This window comes from Lolium perenne, chromosome 6 (genome assembly GCF_019359855.2).
Source record: "Lolium perenne isolate Kyuss_39 chromosome 6, Kyuss_2.0, whole genome shotgun sequence".
NCBI lineage: Eukaryota > Viridiplantae > Streptophyta > Magnoliopsida > Poales > Poaceae > Lolium > Lolium perenne.
The window spans coordinates 176,280,464-176,305,132 of NC_067249.2; positions in this window are offsets into that span (position 1 = coordinate 176,280,464).

Sequence of the window (24,669 nt, forward strand, 5' to 3'; positions counted from 1 at the left end):
TCTGCCTAGGACAACACCATGTACACATATATTCATATAGTGGATTGCTAGCAGGACGTAGCGATCCTCCACCGCGGGGACGTGAACCTGGGTACGTCGTGCCTACTCTTCCTCCCGGAATCTCCATCATCGCCTTCCGTCAACCCTAAGCCCCTCATGGTGGGCATTGCCGAGGAACCACCTCGTTAATTGGCGCCGTCTGTGGGAAGCGCGATGACTGGATTTTGTAATCCAGGTGGGATCCTTCATTATCAACAAGGGTGGCCAGATCGCATCTGGTTTACTCGGCTTCTTCAACATGCTCAACCACATCCGCAACTTCACGGCGACAGCGCATCCCTCGAACTCGGTGACTCATCTCGGCAACATCCGGCCACATGTGAAGATCTATCTACTTCAACAAGCTTATGATCGACTAAAGATCAAAAATACGGAATCCCTCGGGGTTGCTTCTATCACCGCGATGCAGCATGTTTGTTTCGAGGGAACTCGGCTCCCGGCCGGCACAGCAGCCCATGTCGACATCCTCATGCACCGCACTGGCCGGGTCAAGGACTATTAGAGCATCTCCAGCTGCGTCCCCTAAAACATCCCCCAAAGGGATTTGGGGCTCACCGGACATTCCCAGCCGCCCCAAAGGCCCTTTTTATTCGGCGCGGCCCAATACGGTGTCCGGTGCCCCGAGACCGTTCCCGCTACACAGGGGACGCCCCGGGCACGCCGGACACAACGAAATGAGAGGCCAGGAGACGCGGGATCGACACGTCAGTGGCTCAGACGCTCAACCGCCACCTACGTAGCGACGGTGCAGTTGCCGGGAAGGGGAACCGTCACATTGGCAACCGCGTCGATCGACGCGCGAACCGCCGGTATGGAGTGCGAACTCCGCAGAAGAACAACCGCCGCTATCTTCGACATCTGCACCGCCGTTCATCCGCGCTGAATAAGATCCCTATGTAGGCGCTTTCGGATCTACAACCGGCCGCCATTCATCCAAACCTCTCACGATGAGCAACCTCTCTCAGCTTCCATCAGACACCGACAGCGAGGGTAAGCCTCCGGGATGGCGCCATTGGTGGGACAGAGTCGCGACGCCTAGCGGCGGCGATGATTCCCAGCCGCCGCTGGAAAGCGCGGAGGAATGGGAGGCCGTGGAGGAGGAGGCGGAGGAGGAAGAGGCTGAGGAGGCAGCGGTGGCCCGGGCGAAGGCGGAGGCGAAAGCGAAGGCGAAGGCGTAGCCGGCGAGCACCGTCGACGACGAGGAGGACACAAGTTCCTCTGACGCGTCGACCGACACCGCCTCTTCGGAAGAGGTGACGAGCAGAAAGCGCCACCGGGTAACATCCCAAATTTCAATAAAAGAAAGTTAGAAGAATTCCAGAGATTCAAAATTCAGAACCAACAAAAACTTTTATTTGCATATAGTGCCATGCATAGGACTTGTGCATTTGAGTGATATGCCATGATGTTTGTTATTATGTTTATGTGCTAAACCCTAAAACCCTAATGTGATCAAGTGAAGATCACAAACCAAATAAATCAAAAAGAGAAAGAAATCAAATAAGAATAAAACCCTAAAACCCTCACATATGGTTTAGGTCATTTTTGCAAATCTTTACCCTATATCATTTTGGTCTTCACAATTAGTTGTATTATGTTACTAAACATTTATTACAACTTTTGGAATCAAAGAAACACAAAACAAATCAAATTCAAACTCAAAATGGGATCACATATGATAATGGTCAAATCTGCCATTTATAGTCTGATCCCTACTTTGAGCCCTTGCAATTCAAAATTTTCAAACTAAACTTTCCCAATTCTTTGCACCTCATCCAAGAGCACATCAAGGTGAACAACTTTGGTAAAGACCACCATGCCAAAATCACTTTGGATCAAATTCTATGCTCATGCAAAGTTGAGACTTTTTAATATGTGGAACAATCTCCAACTTTGCAAATTTGCAACTCTTTGATTTTTAAAATTCCACCACCACACCTGTTTGTCTCTGGTCAATTACAACTTAACCAAATACACCATTTTCAAAATTTTCAACCTTATGAACTCAACCAAATTTGGACAAATTTTGCAAATTGCAATTATGGCACACATCAAACACTATTTGAAATAGTGATCTAGCCAAACCCTACTGCCCCAATTCACTCCAAATGGTCCCCTGGTTCCCTCTCTCCCTAAATGCCAGCATAGGAACCCTAGATTGCCAAGCATAGCTTGCATGTGCAAGCCATGCCGGCCATGTCGCCACCTTGCCGCACCACCTCTCCTCCCCTTCCTTCCCTGCCTTGGCCCTGCTGCCCAACGACGCCACCTCGCTCTCTAGCACCACCTAGCATCGCCACCGTCGAGGTAGAAGCCGTAGCATCGCCGGAGATCGCGCGCCCAAAATCGCCAGCATGCCGCTCGCGTCGTGCCCGTGCACGCCACGAACATCATCTGGCCACGCGCCGCTCCACCAGCACAAGCTCGCCCTGGCCCCTCTCTCAACGCGTTGAGCACCACCGCGCCACCACGATCCCGCCAGACACGCGCAAGGAGCAGACCCTGGACCGCCGCCGCCGGAGACGATGAACAAATCCCGTAGCCGCCGCGGCAGACACGGAAGCAATGCGAAGCCATCTGACGCCGCCCGACCGCACTGTCGCCGCCAATAGCTTCGCCAGGAACCGTAGAACAGTGTCGCGCCCGCGCCTAGCTCCCTAGCTCGCCGGAATCATCGCACCATGGTCGACCCTAACCCTGCCCCGCAGCACCCTTGCTCCTCTATAAATAGAGAGCTCCCTTGAGCAATCCAAGCACACCACCATCCTCTCCTCCCATCCTTGCTTATCCACGACCACTCCACCCACTCGATTGACGCCGGAGCAGCCCCAATTGGACGATCGGAGCCGCGGAAGCCCTGGAGGAATCGCCGTCGATTGGAGCCGCCTCGAGCTCCGCCACTTCTACAGGCTGCTTCACCTGTAGGATAACGTTGCATAGAAAACAAAAATTTTCCTACCGCGAACACGCAATCCAAGCCAAGATGCAATCTAGAAGACGGTAGCAACGAGGGGTTTATCGAGTCTCACCCTTGAAGAGATTCCAAAGCCTACAAGAGGAGGCTCTTGTTTCTGCGGTAGACGTTCACTTGCCGCTTGCAAAAGCGCGTAGAAGATCTTGATCACGATCGGTTCCGGCGCCACGAACGGGCAGCACCTCCGTACTCGGTCACACGTTAGGTTGTTGATGAAGACGACGTCCACCTCCCCGTTCCAGCGGGCAGCGGAAGTAGTAGCTCCTCTTGAATCCGACAGCACGACGGCGTGGTGTCGGTGGTGGTGGAGAAGTCCGGCGGAGCTTCGCTAAAGCTACGCGGGAGTTATGGAGGAGAGGGGGGCGGCTAGGGTTTGGGAGGGGGTGGCCGGCCTCAAGGGGGTGCGACCAATTTGTGGCTTTGTGGTGGCCGGCCCCCTCCCCTATGCCCCTCATTATATAGGTGGAACCCCAAGAGTTAGTCTCCAAGTCTTCGAATAAGACCCGAACCAAAAACCTTCCATATGGAGGGGAAACCTAGCCAAGCTAGGACTCCCACTAGAGGTGGGAGTTCCACCTCCCATATGGGGGGGTGGCCGGCCCCCTAAGGGGGAGTCCACTTGGGACTCCACCCCCACTAGGGTTGGCCGGCCATGGAGGTCGAGTCCCATGTGGACTCCACCTTCCTTGGTGGTTTCTTCCGGACTTTTCTAGAACCTTCTAGAACCTTCCATAGAACCTTCCGCGACATTTTAATTCACATAAAATGACATCCTATATATGAATCTTATTCTCCGGACCATTCCGGAACTCCTCGTGATGTCCGGGATCTCATCCGGGACTCTGAACAAATATTCGAACTCCATTCCATATTCAAGTACTACCATTTCAACATCCAACTTTAAGTGTGTCACCCTACGGTTCGTGAACTATGCGGACATGGTTGAGTACTCACTCCGACCAATAACCAATAGCGGGATCTGGAGATCCATAATGGCTCCCACATATTCAACGATGACTTGAGTGATCGAATGAACCATTCACATACAATACCAATTCCCTTTGTCACGCGATATTTTACTTGTCCGAGGTTTGATCTTCGGTATCACTCTATACCTTGTTCAACCTCGTCTCCTGACAAGTACTCTTTACTCGTACCGTGGTATGTGGTCTCTTATGAACTCATTCATATGCTTGCAAGACATTAGACGACATTCCACCGAGAGGGCCCAGAGAGTATATCTATCCGTCATCGGGATGGACAAATCCCACTGTTGATCCATATGCCTCAACTCATACTTTTCGGATACTTAATCCCACCTTTATAGCCACCCATTTACGCAGTGGTGTTTGGTGTAATCAAAGTACCTTTCCGGTATAAGTGATTTACATGATCTCATGGTCATAGGGACTAGGTAACTATGTATCGAAAGCTTATAGCAAATAACTTAATGACGAGATCTTATGCTACGCTTAATTGGGTGTGTCCATTACATCATTCATACAATGACATAACCTTGTTATTAATAACATCCAATGTTCATGATTATGAAACTAATCATCCATTAATCAACAAGCTAGTTTAAGAGGCATACTAGGGACTTCTTGTTGTCTACATATCACACATGTACTAATGTTTCGGTTAATACAATTATAGCATGATATATAAACATTTATCATAAACATAAAGATATAAATAATAACCACTTTATTATTGCCTCTAGGGCATATCTCCTTCAGTCTCCCACTTGCACTAGAGTCAATAATCTAGATTACATTGTAATATACCTAACACCCATGGCATTCTGGTGTTGGTCATTCTTTGCCCTAGGGAGAGCTTTAGTCAACGGATCTGCTACATTCAGATCAGTGTGTACTTTGCAAATCTTTACTTCTCCATCTTCGATGTACTCGCGAATCGAGTGGTAACGCAGCTTGATATGCTTCAGCCTCTTGTGTGACCTTGGCTCTTGTGCATTGGCGATGGCACCCATGTTATCACAATAAATGATTAATGGGTCCAATGCACTAGGAACCACACCGAGCTCTACAATGAACCTCTTCATCCATACCGCTTCTGATGAAGCCTCCAGAAGCCGCTATGTACTCGATTCTGTTGAAGACTTCGCCACCGTGCGCCGCTTCGAGCTTGCCCACTTACTGCAGCACCATTCAATATAAACACGTACCAGATTGTGACTTAGAGTCATCGGGATCAGTGTTCCAACTTGCATCGGTGTAACCGCTTACAACGAGCTCTTGGTCACCTCCATAACAAAGAAACATATCCTTAGTTCTTTTCAAGTACTTCAGATATTCTTGACTCGTCCAGTGTTCCATTCCTGGATCACTTTGATATCTGCTAGTCAAACTAACAAAGATGTGCTATATCCGGTCTAGTACATAGCATGGCATACATGATAGATCCTCTGCCGAGGCATAGGGATTTTACTCATCCTTTCTCTTTCTTCTGCCGTAGCCGGTCCTTGAGTCTTACTCAAGACTTTGCACAGTAACATAGGTAAGAACCCTTTCTTACTTTCGTCCATTCTAAACTTCTTTAGAATCTTGTCCAGATATGTACTCTGTGATAGCCCTATTAGGCGTCTTGATCTATCTCTATAAATCTTGATGCCTAATATATACGATGCTTCACCAAGGTCTTTCATTGAAAAACTATTATTCAAATAACCTTTAACACTTCTTAATATTTCTATATCATTCACGATCAACAATATGTCATCTACATATAATATCGGGAATGCTACGTAGCTCCCACTCACTTTCTTGTAAATACGGGCCTCTCCATGACCTTTGTATAAACCCGAAGTCTTTGATCACCTTATCAAAGCGTCGGTTCCAACTTCTCGATGCTTGCTTCAGTCCATAGATTGAACGCTGAAGTTTGCATACTTTGTCAGCATTTTTAGGATCAACAAAACCTTTGGGTTGTACCATATACAACTCTTCCTCAATGTCTCCATTAAGGAACGCCGTTTTGACATCCATCTGCCAAATCTCATAATCGAAAAATGCAGCTATTGCTAACAAAATCCTCACAGATTTTAGCTTCGCTACAGGTGAGAAAGTCTCATCGTAGTCAACTCCTTGAATTTGTCGGAAACCCTTTGCGACAAGTCGAGCTTTATAGACAGTAATATTACCATCAGCATCTGTTTTTCTCTTGAAGATCCATTTATTCTCGACAGCCTTTCGGCTATCAGGTAAGTCTACCAAAGTCCATACTTTGTTATCATACATGGATCCCATTTCGGATTTCATGGCTTCTTGCCATTTGTTGGAATCTGGGCTCATCATCGCTTCTTCATACGTCGCAAGGTCCTCATCATTGTTATCCACAATCATGACATTTAGACAAGGATAATACCAATCAGGAGTGGCACGTTCCCTTGTCGATCTGCGAGGTTCAGTAGTTTCCTCGTTCGAAGTTTCATGATCATTATCATTAGTTTCATCTGTTGCCGGTGTAGGCGGTACAGGTACAATTTCCGGTACTGCGCTACTCTGATCAACGAGTATAGATTCATCAATCTCATCGAGTTCTACTTTTCTTCCAGTCACTTCTTTAGTGAGAAATTCTTTCTCAAGAAAGGTTCCGTTCTTAGCAACAAAGATTTTGCCTTCGGATCTGTGATAGAAAGTGTACCCTATAGTTTCCTTAGGGTATCCTATGAAGACGCATTTCTCCGCTTTGGGTTCTAGCTTGTCCGGTTGTAACTTCTTTACATAGGCTTCGCAACCCCAAACTTTCAGGAACGACAGCTTAGGTTTCTTATTAAACCATAGTTCATACGGTGTCGTTTCTACGGATTTTGATGGTGCTCTATTTAAAGTGAATGCGGCTGTCTCTAATGCATAACTCCAAAATGATAACGGCAAATCAGTAAGAGACATCATAGAACGAACCATATCTAAGAGAGTTCGATTACGACGTTCGGACACACCGTTATGTTGAGGTGTTCCCGGCGGTGTCAATTGTGAAAGTATTCCGCATTTCTTTAAATGCATGCCAAACTCATAACTCAGATATTCACCTCCACGATCAGATCGTAGAAATTTAATCTTCTTGTTACGTTGATTTTCTACTTCACTTTGAAATTCCTTAAACTTCTCGAAAGTTTCGGATTTATGTTTCATGAAATAGATATACCCATATCTACTCAGATCATCTGTGAAGGTTAGAACATAACGATAACCACCGCGCGATGCTACGCTCATTGGTCCGCACACATCGGTATGTATGATTTCCAATAAGTCAGTAGCTCGCTCCATCATACCAGAAAATGGAGTCTTAGTCATTTTACCCATTAGACATGCTTCGCATCTATCAAGTGACTCAAAGTCAAGTGATTCAAGTAATCCAACAGTATGGAGTTTCTTCATGCGTTTCACTCCAATATGACCAAGGCAGCGATTGCCACATATAAGTAGAATTATCATTCAATTTAATTCGCTTAGCATCAATGTTATGTATATGCGTATCACTACTATCGAGATCTAACAGAAATAAGCCATTCTTTTGTGGTGCTCGACCATAAAAGATATTATTCATAAAAATAGAACAACCATTATTCTCAGACTTGAATGAATAACCGTCTTGCATTAAACAAGATCTAGATATAATGTTCATGCTCAACGCAGGTCCATAATAGCAATTATTTAGGCTTAAAACTAATCCCGAAGGTAGATGTAGAGGAAGTGTGCCGACTGCGATCACATTGACCTTGGATCCGTTTCCAACGCGCATCGTCACTTCATCTTTCAACAGTTGTCGTTTATTCTTTAGTTCCTGTTTCGAGTTACAAATTTGAGCAACCGAACCAGTATCAAATACCCAGGTACTAGAACGAGAACCAGTGAAATGAACATCTATAACATGTATATCAGATATACCTTCTTTCTTCTTCTTGACAAGGCCGCTCTTCAGATCAGCCAGATACTTGGAGCAATTACGCTTCCAGTGTCCCTTCTCCTTGCAGTAATAGCACTCAGCATCGGGCTTAGGGCCGTTCTTAGGTTTCACGGGAGGCGTGGCAGCTTTCTTGCCACCCTTCTTGAATTTTCCCTTAGACTTGCCTGTTTCTTGGCTGGTGGTCTTGTTGACCATCAACACTTGGTGCTCTTTCTTGATCTCAATCTCAGCAGCTTTTAGCATGCCAAAGAGTTCAGGTAACTCCTTGTTCATGTTACGCATATTGTAGTTCATCACAAAGTTCTTGTAACTTGGTGGCGGTGATTGAAGGACACGATTAATCCCGATCTGTTAGGAATCACTATTCCCAAGTCACTGAGTTTCTTCGCATGCCCGGTCATGGCGAGCATGTGCTCACTAACGGAGCTGCCTTCTTCCATCATGCAGCTGAAGAATTGTTTCGATGCTTCATAGCATTCCACGGCCGCATGAGTCTCAAAAATAGCTTTCAGCTCTTTCATCAACTCATGAGGATCGTGGTGCTCAAAACGTTTTTGAAGATCGGATTCCAGACTGCATAGGATGGCACACTGAACTTGAGGGTACCGTATTTTCCGAGTCTCGTAAACAGATTTTACTTCATCGGTTTCAGTTTCTGCAGGAGGGTCACCAAGCGGTGCATCAAGCACATATTGCAGATTTCCGCCAGAGAGGAAGATCCTCACATGACGGAACCAGTCGGTGAAGTTGCTACCGTTGCTCTTAAGTTTCTCTTTCTCTAGGAACTGATTAAAATTGATTGGGGACGCCATCTCTACAACATATATTTGCAAAAGTTTAGACTAAGTTTATGACAAATTGAGTTCAAATTTTAATTCAACATAATTAAAAATCTAGGTGAACTCCCACTCAAAACAATATCCCTCGCATTGTCTTAGTGATCACACGAACCAAATCCACCACACCTAAACCCGATCATCACGAGAAAAAGTGTGATTTCAATGGCGAACACTCAAAGTGTTCATCATATCAACCATATGATTCATGCTCTACCTTTCGGTATCACGTGTTCCGAGACCATGTCTGTACATGCTAGGCTCGTCAAGGCCACCTTAGTATCCGCATGTGCAAAACTGTCTTGCACCCGTTGTATGTACTTATTGAATCTATCACACCCGATCATCACGAGATGCTTCGAAACGACGACTTGGTAACGGTGCTACTAAGGATGAACACTTTATTATCTTGAAATTTTAGTGAGGGATCATCTTATAATGCTACCATCGCGATCTAAGCAAAATAAGATGCATAAAAGGATTAACATCACATGCAGTTCATATGTGATATGATATGGCCCTTTTGTCTTTGCGCCTTTGATCTTCATCTCCAAAGCACGGACATGATCTCCATCATCTTCGGGCATGATCTCCATCATCGTCGGCGTAGCGTCAAGGTCAATGGCGCCGTCTTCATGATTGTCCTCCATGTAGCAACTATTACAACTACTTTGAAATACTACTCAACATGAAATTTAAAGACAACCATAAGGCTCCTGCCGGTTGCCACAATACAATAATGATCATCTCATACATATTCATCATCACATTATGGCCATATCACATCACCAAACCCTGCAAAAACAAGTTAGACGTCTCTAATTTGGTTTGCATATTTTACGTGGTTTAGGGTTTCGAGAGAGATCTAATCTACCTACGAACATGAACCACAACGTTGATACTAATATTTTCAATAGAAGAGTAAATTGAATCTTCACTATAGTAGGAGAGACAGACACCCGCAAAGCCTCTTATGCAATACAAGTTGCATGTCGAACGAGGAACAAGTCTCATGAACGCGGTCATGTAAAGTTAGTCCGAGCCGCTTCATCCCACTATGCCACAAAGATGCAAAGTACTCAAACTAAAGATAACAAGAGCATCAACGCCCACAAAACCATTGTGTTCTACTCGTGCAACCATCTATGCATAGACACGGCTCTGATACCACTGTAGGATAACGTTGCATAGAAAACAAAAATTTTCCTACCGCGAACACGCAATCCAAGCCAAGATGCAATCTAGAAGACGGTAGCAATGAGGGGTTTATCGAGTCTCACCCTTGAAGAGATTCCAAAGCCTACAAGAGGAGGCTCTTGTTGCTGCGGTAGACGTTCACTTGCCACTTGCAAAAGCGCGTAGAAGATCTTGATCACGATCGGTTCCGGCGCCACGAACGGGCAGCACCTCCGTACTCGGTCACACGTTCGGTTGTTGATGAAGACGACGTCCACCTCCCCGTTCCAGCGGGCAGCAGAAGTAGTAGCTCCTCTTGAATCCGACAGCACAACGGCGTGGTGTCGGTGGTGGTGGAGAAGTCCGGCGGAGCATCGCTAAAGCTACACGGGAGTTATGGAGGAGAGGGGGGCGGCTAGGGTTTGGGAGGGGGTGGCCGGCCTCAAGGGGGTGCGGCCAATTTGTGGCTTTGTGGTGGCCGGCCCCCTCCCCTATGCCCCTCATTATATAGGTGGAACCCCAAGAGTTAGTCCCCAAGTCTTCGAATAAGACCCGAACCAAAAACCTTCCATATGGAGGGGAAACCTAGCCAAGCTAGGACTCCCACTAGAGGTGGGAGTTCCACCTCCCATATGGGGGGGTGGCCGCCCCCCTAAGGGGGAGTCCACTTGGGACTCCACCCCCACTAGGGTTGGCCGGCCATGGAGGTGGAGTCCCATGTGGACTCCACCTTCCTTGGTGGTTTCTTCCGGACTTTTCTAGAACCTTCTAGAACCTTCCATAGAACCTTCCGCGACATTTTAATTCACATAAAATGACATCCTATATATGAATCTTATTCTCCGGACCATTCCGGAACTCCTCGTGATGTCCGGGATCTCATCCGGGACTCCGAAAAAATATTCGAACTCCATTCCATATTCAAGTACTACCATTTCAACATCCAACTTTAAGTGTGTCACCCTACGGTTCGTGAACTATGCAGACATGGTTGAGTACTCACTCCGACCAATAACCAATAGCGGGATCTGGAGATCCATAATGGCTCCCACATATTCAACGATGACTTTAGTGATCGAATGAACCATTCACATACAATACCAATTCCCTTTGTCACGCGATATTTTACTTGTCCGAGGTTTGATCTTCGGTATCACTCTATACCTTGTTCAACCTCGTCTCCGACAAGTACTCTTTACTCGTACCGTGGTATGTGGTCTCTTATGAACTCATTCATATGCTTGCAAGACATTAGACGACATTCCACCGAGAGGGTCCAGAGTATATCTATCCGTCATCGGGATGGACAAATCCCACTGTTGATCCATATGCCTCAACTCATACTTTCCGGATACTTAATCCCACCTTTATAGCCACCCATTTACGCAGTGGTGTTTGGTGTAATCAAAGTACCTTTCCGGTATAAGTGATTTACATGATCTCATGGTCATAAGGACTAGGTAACTATGTATCGAAAGCTTATAGCAAATAACTTAATGACGAGATCTTATGCTACGCTTAATTGGGTGTGTCCATTACATCATTCATACAATGACATAACCTTGTTATTAATAACATCCAATGTTCATGATTATGATACTAATCATCCATTAATCAACAAGCTAGTTTAAGAGGCATACTAGGGACTTCTTGTTGTCTACATATCACACATGTACTAATGTTTCGGTTAATACAATTATAGCATGATATATAAACATTTATCATAAACATAAAGATATAAATAACAACCACTTTATTATTGCCTCTAGGGCATATCTCCTTCATCACCATCGTCGACAAAGTCGCGCTGAACACCGCCGCCGCTCGCCGGACCACTGGTTAGCCCTCCGCCCCCCTAGGCTCGCCGCCAGAGCATCGGGCTCTCGTCGGAGAAGACGACGACCCTCGGCCGTTAGATCAGGATCTAATCCAACGCGCCACATTAGTCCATACCGTTTCGGGTTTAAACAGACGCTGACAGGCAGGCCCCACCTTGTCAGCCAGCCCACTCGCACGAGATGCGCTGCTGGGCCATTTCTCTCTGTTTGAATTGTTTCGGCCCAAGTTCCTTTCCCGCCAGCCCGTTTAATTCAAACTTTGATTTTCCAAATTCATTTAATTTCAATACAGGCTCCAACTTTGAAATTAAATAGAATCTGTTTGGCTTGGCCAAATTTAACAAATTTTATGTTGTTGGAAAGCTACGGAAAAGTTCTACAACTTGCCAATGGTCTCACCTTGGGATCTGTTGTAGAAATAAAGTGACAACAAGATTAAGTCAGAGACTTTTGCACATTCAATTAAATATTAAAAATCAACCAAAATAGATATTTAGTTAATTCCAACTCCAATAGCTCACATTTAACTTACACCAATTGTTTATGCAATAAAATGGTGTGGTCACTTTGTATGATCATGCCCTAGTTTAAATAATGGATAATATGGCTAGTTTACTTAAGTGATATTATCCAAAACTATTATGCAAATCATATGAAGTATTTTACTTCATTTAAATCTTGTCCCAAGTACTTTCATATGAAGTTTGGACCACTGGTCAATGACTCTCACATGAAATACTTGGAGATTTTAAATCATTTGTAGAATTATTAAATAGTATGAGGTGGTCTACCTCATTTAAATCACTTTCTCAAATGATGATGATGAATGGTTGACTTAGGTCAACATGAATTCATGTATGATTGTTTGAGAAATTAAATCTTAAAGAAGATTCAATGAGAGGAAATTATTTCTCAAGAACTATATGGAAACTATCATTTACATATGCAATGAGAGGAAATTATTTTTCCTCAAGCAACACAACCAATGCACCCTAATTGTATTAATTGTGTGCTTAGAATAGTTGTGTGAATATATGTGATGTTTAGAATAGCCATTGAATTGGTGAGTGATTATACTCGTATTCAAATTTAGACGCTAGCACCGGAGAATACCCGGAGGAAGAAGGTTGCTACCAAGAGGAGTAGGAGGAGAACTTTGAGAACTACCAAGGCAAGCTAATATTCTTGCAAAGTGCAAAGCCCTTTGGGGCAAGGTACCATTAGTCTTACCTTTCTTACCACAAGCCTATCCCAAGTTTTTACCTTACAAGTTTTTTCTTGTTTATTCAAAGAGTTACTTTTATAGTTAACTTTGGTAAAAATGAAAGAAGGTTACTAGAGTAGCAAAGTTAGTCTCAATCTAGCAAAGCAAGATAGCACCCCTCATGATTAGAGCTAGTGCTAAATATTAAAACTTGACTACTCTAGATGGGAACAGGTGACTTGAATTGAATTTTGAAACCTTGGAATGATGAATCATTCCATTGAATGAATTTTGAAGGTGAATATGACCAAGAGAAGATGGTGATTTTTAATAAAACTGATATTGGTTTGAATGCGATACCTTTCCAATATTGAGTACCCCCACAATACCTGATTATGGGTAGGGCTTAACTGGAAATTTATGCATCTTAGTATGGGTTCCCTCTGAACACACATCATAGGGGTTATGCTTGAGGCTGCCTCCGTTGTTGAGAAATGATGTGAATTGAGGTGAATTGTACGGCCAAGCCCTGTGCAGTTCCCAGGTTGACAGTTGGTCTTCACTGGGAGGCCAAGCTCATGGGGAGAGGTGCTCATACTAGGGTTTGTAAGTGAAAGGTTATGGTTGATGATCTGCGTACTGTGTTACAATGATTCGGGGTAATCCCGACGGATGAAATCAAATGTTGTGGCACAAGTGTGCAACCTCTGCAGAGTGTAAATCTATTCGAATAGCCGTGTCCACGGTTACAGACGGTTGGAAAGGCCATACAGTTTCCGGTGTCAGATTCTTGAAAATGATGGTGAAATGAATGGTGAATTGGTGACTTGTTGTGAATCACAAAAAATGTTGTGGGAATGACACTAATGTTCCCACTTGAGTTAGTTAGCACATGAATAAGTCTTTTCTCAAATACTTGTGAACTAAAATTGGCTTTATGCAAATAAACTAGAGCTTAGCACCCTTACTAGAATTGTCTAGCACTTACACTAGTATTAGTTTGCGAGTACTTGAAGTACTCACGGCTTTGTCCCTGGCTATTCAAATGGCCAGAGTATGAAGACGAACAGAACTACCAGGGAGATGACCAGCAGGACGCCTACGACAACTAGGAGTCTTCCAACGTCAAGCGGTGGTCTGTGGACTAGAGAGTCCTTTTATCTTTACGCTTCCGCTATGAACTTGTGTTTGTTCGTTGATCAATAGATCAACTATTCGTGTAATATGGATCATGTGATTCCAATTGTAAGACAATATGGTTTGTAATGAATGATGACTATGATACTTAACTATTATGCCACGCAACAACAATATTCCTGGGATTGCGATGTATGACATAATAGGCATCCGGACTTAAAAATCCGGGTGTTGACAAGTTGGTATCAGAGCCATTGTTTGACCTTAGAAGACCCTAGTTAGAATGGACGTTCAGAAAAACTTAACTTTGAAATCAAATGAAGAGAATATTTGTGAAAATTTACTTACACTCTTGTCTTTGAGACTTTTTCAAAAATTGATGAATCATGTTCTTTCTTATTTGAATCTACTTAAAATTTTGCCACACTTGTTCACTCTCTAACTTACTCATCCATTTCGCTTTCAGATGGAGCCGAATGAACCCATCAACACCAAGTTCTACCAGCTTGGGAATGGAGGAAGCTTGATCTTCGAGCATGACCTCAACACCGTCTCGGACTTCCTTGAGCGCCCACACCCTGAGTTCCACGGAATTCAGGTGGACGACACGCCTGGAGGAGAGTTGAAGTGGATCATCACTGCCGACTTGAGGGGCAAGATGGAGCCTCCCACCTCGGAGAGGATCCTCTTCTCCTTCCGCGAGAGCAACTGGCTCGACAGACTCGCACGTGGCCTTCAGGAGGCACTTGCGCGTCTCTGTGGACAGAACGTGGTGCGCCTCCTCGCTTCTCGCTTCGCGCATCTCGTGAGGCGTGATGCCATGGGAGTGCCCATGGAGCTGCAGCCGCACCCGCAGTTGAGGCACCATGCTGAGCACCTTGACTTCATGCTCTACCAGACTCATAAGGATCTGGACGCCTCCCGCGTTTACGTGAACCAGACCCACGCTCACATCATCGAGCAGGGTGAGGCGATCAAGCTCCTCAACAATGACTGCAAGACCCTTCGCCAGCAGCGTGCCAAGAAGGACGCTACGATTGTGCGCCTTCGCGCCAAGATAGCATCTCTTGAGGCCACTGTCAAGGCCCAGGAGGATAAGCTGAGAGAGATGGAGGAGGACGACGGAGGTATCGACCTTCTGGGAGGAGGAGCCTTCCTGAGCAACGACGACGACTTTGAGGAGGAAGAGTTCACCGAGGAGGAGGACTACGAGTTCCTGGAGGCAGGACCTGACGACTTCGTCCCGATCGATGTCGAGGATGAGGAGTAGTTGCACTAGATTCACTTATGTAGGTGTGAGTTGTATCCCGCCCGTTGTATCGTAGCATGAGAATAGTTCTTAAAACCATTGGAGTATGAGTGTGTTAGTTTGTAATGTGTGTTGAATGAAGGAATGAATGTTGTGTTTGTCATGAAAAGATTACAAGTTTCAAATTTTATGAACTTACTCAAAATAAACCATAGAAATTTCCCTCTTATCTCACGATCTTCTCTATATTCAGATGGCCCCTCCCAATCGCACCAACAACGATGCGATGATGCAACTGCTGCAAACCCTGATCGCCGACAGGGAGACTGAAAGAGCTGAACGCCAAGCCAACATCGCAGCACTGCAAAACCTTGCCAACCAAGGCCATGGAAATCATGACCATCCTGGATCCAAGCTCAAGAACTTCCAGAACACCAACCCTCTGGTGTTTAGCAAGACTGAAGAACCCCTCGACGCTGACGACTGGCTCCAAACTATGGAGAACAACTTGGAAGTAGCCGGATTGGAAGCCAACGAGATGGTCTTGTTCGCAACCCACTATCTCGCCGGACCAGCCCGCGCCTGGTGGACTAGCACCCGTGCCATGAACGGAGGTCAATTCATGACTTGGGCAGATTTCAAGCTCAAGTTCATCAAGTACCATGTGCCCCCGGGTCTTATCAAGAAGATGAGGGATGAGTTCCGCGAACTCAAGCAAGGACGCATGACGGTGGTAGAATACCGCGACAGGTTCCTTACACTGTCAAGGTACGCCCCCGACGAGACCGACACCACCGAGAAGAGGCAGGAGAGATTCCTGAACGGACTGCATGATGAGATGCAGACTGTCCTCGTCAACATCCCCTTCGCCGACCTTGAAGCCCTTGTAGACTCCGCCATCCAGATGGAAGGCAAGCTGAACCAAGCCAATGAGAACCGCAAGCGCCGTATAATGCACCAGAGTGGGCCTAGCCATGCCCCAAAGTATCTCCCCAGCTCAAGCGGAGGTTTCACTCCGAGAAACAACAACAAGTCCCAGATGCAGAACTCGCGCCCCGGTTATCAGAACCGGAGTGGAGGAAACTCCAGGCCAGGAGGCCACAACAACAACAGCAACTACAACAACAACAACTTCAACCGCGCTCCGCCCAGAGCCCCCAACAACAACAACAACAACAACACCAACACCGCCCCCAGAACCGGAAGCAACGCCATCCCCGTTGCGACCAAGGACAAGGCCACCATCACTTGTTATGAGTGTGGTGTAGTGGGACACTACTCCAACGAGTGCCCCAAGAGGCTCGCCAAGCTCGCCGGCAACACCGCTGCACCTGCTCAGCAACAACGCCGTGTCTCCACCGGCAAGAAGTTCGCCCCCAACAACCCCAATAACCGCAACGGCCGTCTCTTCCACATGAACGCCGAAGAAGCCCAGGAAGCACCAGATGTTGTACTGGGTATGTTTTCTGTCAACCACATCCCTGCCAGAGTGTTGTTTGATTCCGGAGCATCTCATTCATTTGTCACCGAAGACTTTGCATCCACAAGTAAAATTCAACCTATCAGTTTGAAGCAGGTTATGATAGTTCAAATTCCCGGATCAACCACCAAAGCCAGAAAATTTTGCAAAAATGTACCCATCAGAATCCATGAAGTAGATTTCTATGCCAATCTGATAATTCTGGGAACCAAAGGTTTGGAAGTCGTACTAGGAATGGACTGGATGTTAAAACACCATGGATTGATTGATTGTGCCAAGAAAGCCATCACCATGACTACCAGCACCGGTATCCTAGTAGAACATGTCTCTGAAAGACTACCCAGAAAATTCACCTGCAACCGAAGTGTAGCCAAGCCAACTCTGGATCAAATCAGGGTCGTTTGTCGATACCCTGATGTGTTTCCGGATGATCTACCCGGTATGCCCCCGGATCGGGATATCGAGCTCATCATCGAGTTAATCCCCGGAACAGGACCTATAGCCCAGAGAGCCTATAGCATGAACCCCACAGAGCTTGTGGAGCTGAAGAAGCAGATCGATGATATGTTAGCCAAAGGTTTGATTCGACCTAGTGCATCCCCCTGGAGATCACCAGTTTTGTTTGTGGACAAGAAGGATGGTGCCACTCGTTTATGTACGGACTACCGTAAGCTTAACGATGTCACCATCAAAAACAAATACCCCCTACCCAAGATAGAAGATCTGTTTGATTAGTTGACCGGAGCCAAAGTTTCCTCAAAGATAGACCTTAGGACTGGTTATCATCAGCTGAAGATCCGCGCCACCGATATCCCCAAGACTGCCTTTACCACCAGATATGGGTTGTATGAGTACAACGTCATGTCGTTTGGATTAACCAAAGCCCCCGCTTATTTCATGAATCTCATGAATAAGATCCTCATGAACTTTTTGGACAAGTTTGTCGTTGTCTTCATCGACGACATTCTTATCTACTCCAAGTCCGAAGAGGAACATGAACAGCATTTGGAGACTGTCCTAGAAACCCTTAGACACCACTAGTTGTATGCCAAGTTCAGCAAGTGCGAGTTTTGGTTGGAGGAAGTAGGATTCCTGGGACATATCTTGTCTGCAGGAGGAATTGCCATAGATCCCGCCAAGATCAAAACTATTATGGAATGGCAAGCCCCAACCACCCAAACCGAGGTCCGCGCTTTTCTTGGATTAGCCGGATATTACCGCAGATTTGTAGAAGACTTTTCGAGCATCGCTCGACCACTGACCCAACTGTTGAAGAAGGACAAGAAGTTCGAATGGACAGACAAATGTGAAGAGAGTTTCCAACAACTCAAGAGTAGACTGACCTCAGCCCCAATCCTGATAATGCCGGACATCACCAAGCCCTTTGACGTCTATTGCGACGCTTCCAAGATTGGTCTTGGATGTGTCTTGATGTAAGAAGGCAAAGTCATATCCTACCTTTCAAGACAGCTGAAGCAACATGAGCAGAACTACCCAACCCATGACCTCGAGCTCGCAGCCGTTGTCCTAGCCTTGAAAGTTTGGCGTCATTACCTCATGGGTAATCGATGCGAGATCTACTCCGACCACAAGAGCCTGAAATATATCTTCACCCAGAAGGAGCTGAATATGAGGCAACGCCGATGGATAGAATTGATCAAGGATTACGACATGGAGATTCACTACCACCCCGGCAAGGCCAATGTGGTAGCGGATGCTTTGAGTCGACTGCCGTGTCAGTTGAACTCCATGATCGCAATCGAGCAGCCCAGCCTGTTTCAAGAGTTTGAACAGTTTAGACTGGAACTTGTGAGTGAAGGATTCCTAGCCAGCATAGAGCTTCAACCCACCTTGGTTAGCCAAATCAAGGAAGCCCAGAAAGGAAACGCTAGCATCGACGGAATCAAGAAACAGATAGCCGCAGGAAAAGCACCAGGATTCACCGTAGATGAAGCCGGAGTTCTTTGGTACAAGGGACGCCTTTGTGTACCATCTGACTCAGACTTGAAGCAAGTCATCCTGCAAGAAGCCCATGACACCCTTTACTCAATCCACCCTAGAGGTACCAAGATGTATCAAGACCTGAAGGAACAATTCTGGTGGCATGGAATGAAGAGAGAAATCGGTAGCTACATCGCCAAGTGTGACTTCTGTCAGAGAGTCAAGGCAGAACATCAACGACCCGCAGGACTGCTACAACCACTGCAGATTCCAGAATGGAAGTGGGACTCCGTAGGAATGGACTTTATCACCGGTTTTCCCAAATCCAGCAAAGGCAATGATTCAATATGGGTAGTTGTGGATAAACTGACCAAGGTAGCCCATTTCATCGCCGTCAAGACCACATACCAAGGCCCAAAGTTAGCTGAACTGTACATCTCCAGAATAGTCGCCCTGCACGGAACCCCGAAGTCGATAGTGTCAGATAGAGGATCACAATTCACCTCAAGATTCTGGCAGAAAGTGCACGAAGGACTAGGAACCCATCTGAATTTCAGCACCGCCTATCACCCTCAGACCGACGGACAGACTGAGAGAGTCAACCAGATACTGGAGGACATGCTGAGAGCATGTGTACTGGAATATGGATCCAAGTGGGAAGACTGTCTGCCTTACGCAGAATTCTCTTACAACAACAGCTATCAAGCCAGCTTACAGATGGCCCCATTTGAAGCCTTGTACGGAAGGAAATGCCGTACCCCTCTGAATTGGTCGGAAGTTGGAGAAAGCCAAGTCTTTGGCCCAGATGTGCTTCGTGAAGCCGAAGAGAAAGTACACAAGATCTGCGAGTACCTCAAGACGGCGCAATCGAGACAGAAGAGCTATGCCGACAAGAGACGCCGAGAGATGACCTTCGAGATCGGAGACTTCGTCTATCTCAAGGTATCGCCCTTGAAAGGAATGCAGAGATTTCAGCTGAAAGGAAAGCTCGCACCCCGATATGTCGGACCCTTCAAAGTTCTGAGTCGCCGAGGCGAAGTATCTTACCAACTGGAGCTACCAGAAGAGATGTCGGCTCTGCACGACATGTTTCACATCTCACTCCTCCGGAAGTGCCTTGAAGTCCCCGAGAAGACCGAAGTGTTCAAGAACATCGATCACCGATCGGTGGATATCAACAAGGACTTGACGTACCGCGAAGTGCCGATTCGCATCTTGGAGAAGCCTACCGAACCACCCGTACCCGAAGCATCAAGTTTCTGAAGATACAGTGGAGCAATCATACTGAAGATGAAGCCACTTGGGAACGTTAAGACTTCATGAAGAAGGAGTACCCAGATCTCTTTAGTACCTAACTTTCTTTTAGATCTCGGGACGAGATCTTTTTTAAGGGGGAAGGGTTTGTAACATCCCAAATTTCAATAAAAGAAAGTTAGAAGAATTCCAGAGATTCAAAATTCAGAACCAACAAAAACTTTTATTTGCATATAGTGCCATGCATAGGACTTGTGAATTTGAGTGATATGCCATGATGTTTGTTATTATGTTTATGTGCTAAACCCTAAAACCCTAATGTGATCAAGTGAAGATCACAAACCAAATAAATCAAAAAGAGAAAGAAATCAAATAAGAATAAAACCCTAAAACCCTCACATATGGTTTAGGCCATTTTTGCAAATCTTTACCCTAAACCATTTTGGTCTTCACCATTATTTTTATTATGTTACTAAACACTTATTACAACCTTTGGAATCAAAGAAACACAAAACAAATCAAATTCAAACTCAAAATGGGATCACATATGATAATGGTCAAATCTGCCATTTATAGTCTGATCCCTACTTTGAGCCCTTGCAATTCAAATTTTTCAAACTAAACTTTCCCAATTCTTTGAACCTCACCCAAGAGCACATCAAGGTGAACAACTTTGGTAAAGACCACCATGCCAAAATCACTTTGGATCAAATTCTATGCTCATGCAAAGTTGAGACTTTTTAATATGTGGAACAATCTCCAACTTTGCAAATTTGCAACTCTTTGATTTTTAAAATTCCACGACCACACCTGTTTGTCTCTGGTCAATTATAACTTAACCAAATACACCATTTTCAAATTTTGCAACCTTATGAACTCAACCAAATTTGGACAAATTTTTCAAATTGCAATTATGGCACACATCAAACACTATTTGAAATAGTGATCTAGCCAAACCCTACTGCCCCAATTCACTCCAAATGGTCCCCTGGTTCCCTCTCTCCCTAAATGCCAGCATAGGAACCCTAGATTGCCAAGCATAGCTTGCATGTGGAAGCCATGCCGGCCATGTCGCCACCTTGCCGCACCACCTCTCCTCCCCTTCCTTCCATGCCTTGGCCTTGCTGCCCAACGACGCCACCTCGCTCTCTAGCACCACCTAGCATCGCCACCGTCGAGGTAGAAGCCGTAGCATCGTCGGAGATCGCGCGCCCAAAATCGCCAGCATGCCGCTCGTGTCGCGCCCGTGCACGCCACGGACATCATATGGCCACGCGCCGCTCCACCATCACAAGCTCTCCCTGGCCCCTCTCTCAACGCGTTGAGCACGACCGCGCCACCACGATCCCGCCAGACACGCGCAAGGAGCAGACCCTGGCCCGCCACCACCGGAGACGATGAACAAATCCCGTAGCCGCCGCGGCAGACACGGAAGCAATGCGAAGCCATCCGACGCCGCCCGACCGCGCTGTCGCCGCCAATAGCTTCGCCAGGAACCGTAGAACAGTGCCGCGCTCGCGCCTAGCTCCCTAGCTCGCCGGAATTGCCGCGCCATGGTCGACCCTAACCCTGCCCCGCAGCACCCTTGCTCCTCTATAAATAGAGAGCTCCCCTGAGCAATCCAAGCACACCACCATCCTCTCCTCCCATCCCTGCTTCTCCACGACCACTCCACCCACTCGATTGATGCCGGAGCAGCCCCAATTGGACGATCGGCGCCGCGGAAGCCCTGGAGGAATCATCGTCAATTGGAGCCGCCTCGAGCTCCGCCACTGCTACAGGCTGCTTCACCATCGTCGACAACCTCGCCCTGAACACCGCCGCCGCTCGCCGGACCACTGGTTAGCCCTCCGACCCCCTAGGCTCGCCGCCAGAGCATCGGGCTCTCGTCGGAGAAGACGACGACCCTCGGCCGTTAGATCAGGATCTAATCCAATGCGCCACATTAGTCCATACCGTTTCGGGTTTAAACAAACGCTGACAGGAAGGCCCCACCTTGTCAGCCAACCCACTCGCACGAGATGCGCTGCTGGTCCGTTTCTCTCCGTTTGAATTGTTTCGGCCCAAGTTCCTTTCCCGCCAGCCCGTTTAATTCAAACTTTGATTTTCCAAATTCATTTAATTTCAATACTGGCTCCAACTTTGAAATTAAATAGAATCTGTTTGGCTTGGACAAATTTAACAAATTTTATGTTGTTGGAAAGCTACGGAAAAGTTCTACAACTTGTTACTGGTCTCACCTTGAGATCTGTTGTAGAAATAAAGTGAAAACAAGATTAAGTCAGAGACTTTTGCACATTCAATTAAATATTAAAAATCAACCAAAATAGATATTTAGTTAATTCCAACTCCAATATCTCACATTTAACTTACACCAATTGTTTCTGCAATAAAATGGTGTGGTCACTTTGTATGATCATGCCCTAGTTTAAATAATGGATAATATGGCTAGTTTACTTAAGTGATATTGTCTAAAACTATTATGCAAATCATATGAAGTATTTTACTTCATTTAAATCTTGTCCCAAGTACTTTCATATGAAGTTTGGACCACTGGTAAATGACTCTCACATGAAATACTTGGAGATTATAAATCATTTGTAGAATTATTAAATAGTATGAGGTGGTCTACCTCATTTAAATCACTTTCTCAAATGATGATGATGAATGGTTGACTTAGGTCAACATGAATTCATGTATGATTGTTTGAGAAATTAAATCTTAAAGAAGATTCAATGAGAGGAAATTATTTCTCAAGAACTATATGGAAACTATCATTTACATATGTAATGAGAGGAAATTATTTTTCCTCAAGCAACACAACCAATGCACCCTAATTGTATTAATTGTGTGCTTAGAATAGTTGTGTGAATATATGTGATGTTTAGAATAGCCATTGAATTGGTGAGTGATTATACTCGTATTCAAATTTAGACGCTACCACCGGAGAATACCCGGAGGAAGAAGGTTACTACCAAGAGGAGGAGGAGTAGAACTTTGAGAACTACCAAGGCAAGCTAATATTCTTGCAAAGTGCAAAGCCCTTTGGGGCAAGGCACCATTAGTTTTACCTTTCTTACCACAAGCCTATCCCAAGTTTTTACCTTACAAGTTTTTACTTGTTTATTCAAAGAGTTACTTTTATAGTTAACTTTGGTTAAAATGAAAGAAGGTTACTAGAGTAGCAAAGTTAGTCTCAAGCTAGCAAAGCAAGATAGCACCCCTCATGATTAGAGCTAGTGCTAAATATTAAAACTTGACTACTCTAGATGGGAACAGGTGACTTGAATTGAATTTTGAAACCTTGGAACGATGAATCATTCCATTGAATGAATTTTGAAGGTGAATATGACCAAGAGAAGATGGTGATTTTTTATAAAACTGATATTGGTTTGAATGCGATACCTTTCCAATATTGAGTACCCCCACAATACCTGATTATGGGTAGGGCTTAACTGGAAATTTATGCATCTTAGTATGGGTTCCCTCTGAACACACATCATAGGGGTTATGCTTGAGACTGCCTCCGTTGTTGAGAAATGATGTGAATTGAGGTGAATTGTACGGCCAAGCCCTGTGCAGTTCCCAGGTTGACAGTTGGTCTTCACTGGGAGGCCAAGCTCATGGGGAGAGGTGCTCATACTAGGGTTTGTAAGTGAAAGGTTATGGTTGATGATCTGCGTACTGTGTTATGATGATTCAGGGTAATCCCGACGAATGAAATCAAATGTTGTGGCACAAATGTGCAACCTCTGCAGAGTGTAAATCTATTCAAATAGCCGTGTCCACGGTTACAGACGGTTGGAAAGGCCATACAGTTTCCGGTGTCAGATTCTTGAAAATGATGGTGACATGAATGGTGAATTGGTGACTTGTTGTGAATCACAACAAATGTTGTGGGAATGACACTAATGTTCCCACTTGAGTTATTAGTTAGCACATGAATAACTCTTTTCTCAAATACTTGTGAACTAAAATTGGCTTTATGCAAATAAACTAGAGCTTATCACCCTTACTAGAATTGTCTAGCACTTACACTAGTATTAGTTTGCGAGTACTTGAAGTACTCACGGCTTTGTCCCTGGCTATTCAAATGGCCAGCGTATGAAGACGAACAGAACTACCAGGGAGATGACCAGCAGGACGCCTACGCCAACTAGGAGTCTTCCAACGTCAAGCGTTGGCCTGTGGACTAGAGAGTCCTTTTATCTTTACGCTTCCGCTATGAACTTGTGTTTGTTCGTTGATCAATAGATCAACTATTCGTGTAATATGGATCATGTGATTCCAATTGTAAGACAATATGGTTTGTAATGAATGATGACTATGATACTTAACTATTATGCCTCGCAACAACAATATTCCTGGGATTGCGATGTATGACATAATAGGCATCCGGACTTAAAAATCCGGGGGTTGACACACCGTGAGGACGATGAGGCGGGGCCATCAAAGAAGAAGTAGTTTTAAAATTTTATATGTAATTTGTTTATGTTTTTTCGAAGTTTTTTATGTAATTTGTTTATGTTTTTTCGAAGATTTTTATGTAATTTGTTTATGTTGCACCGCTTTGAATATTCGTACACTA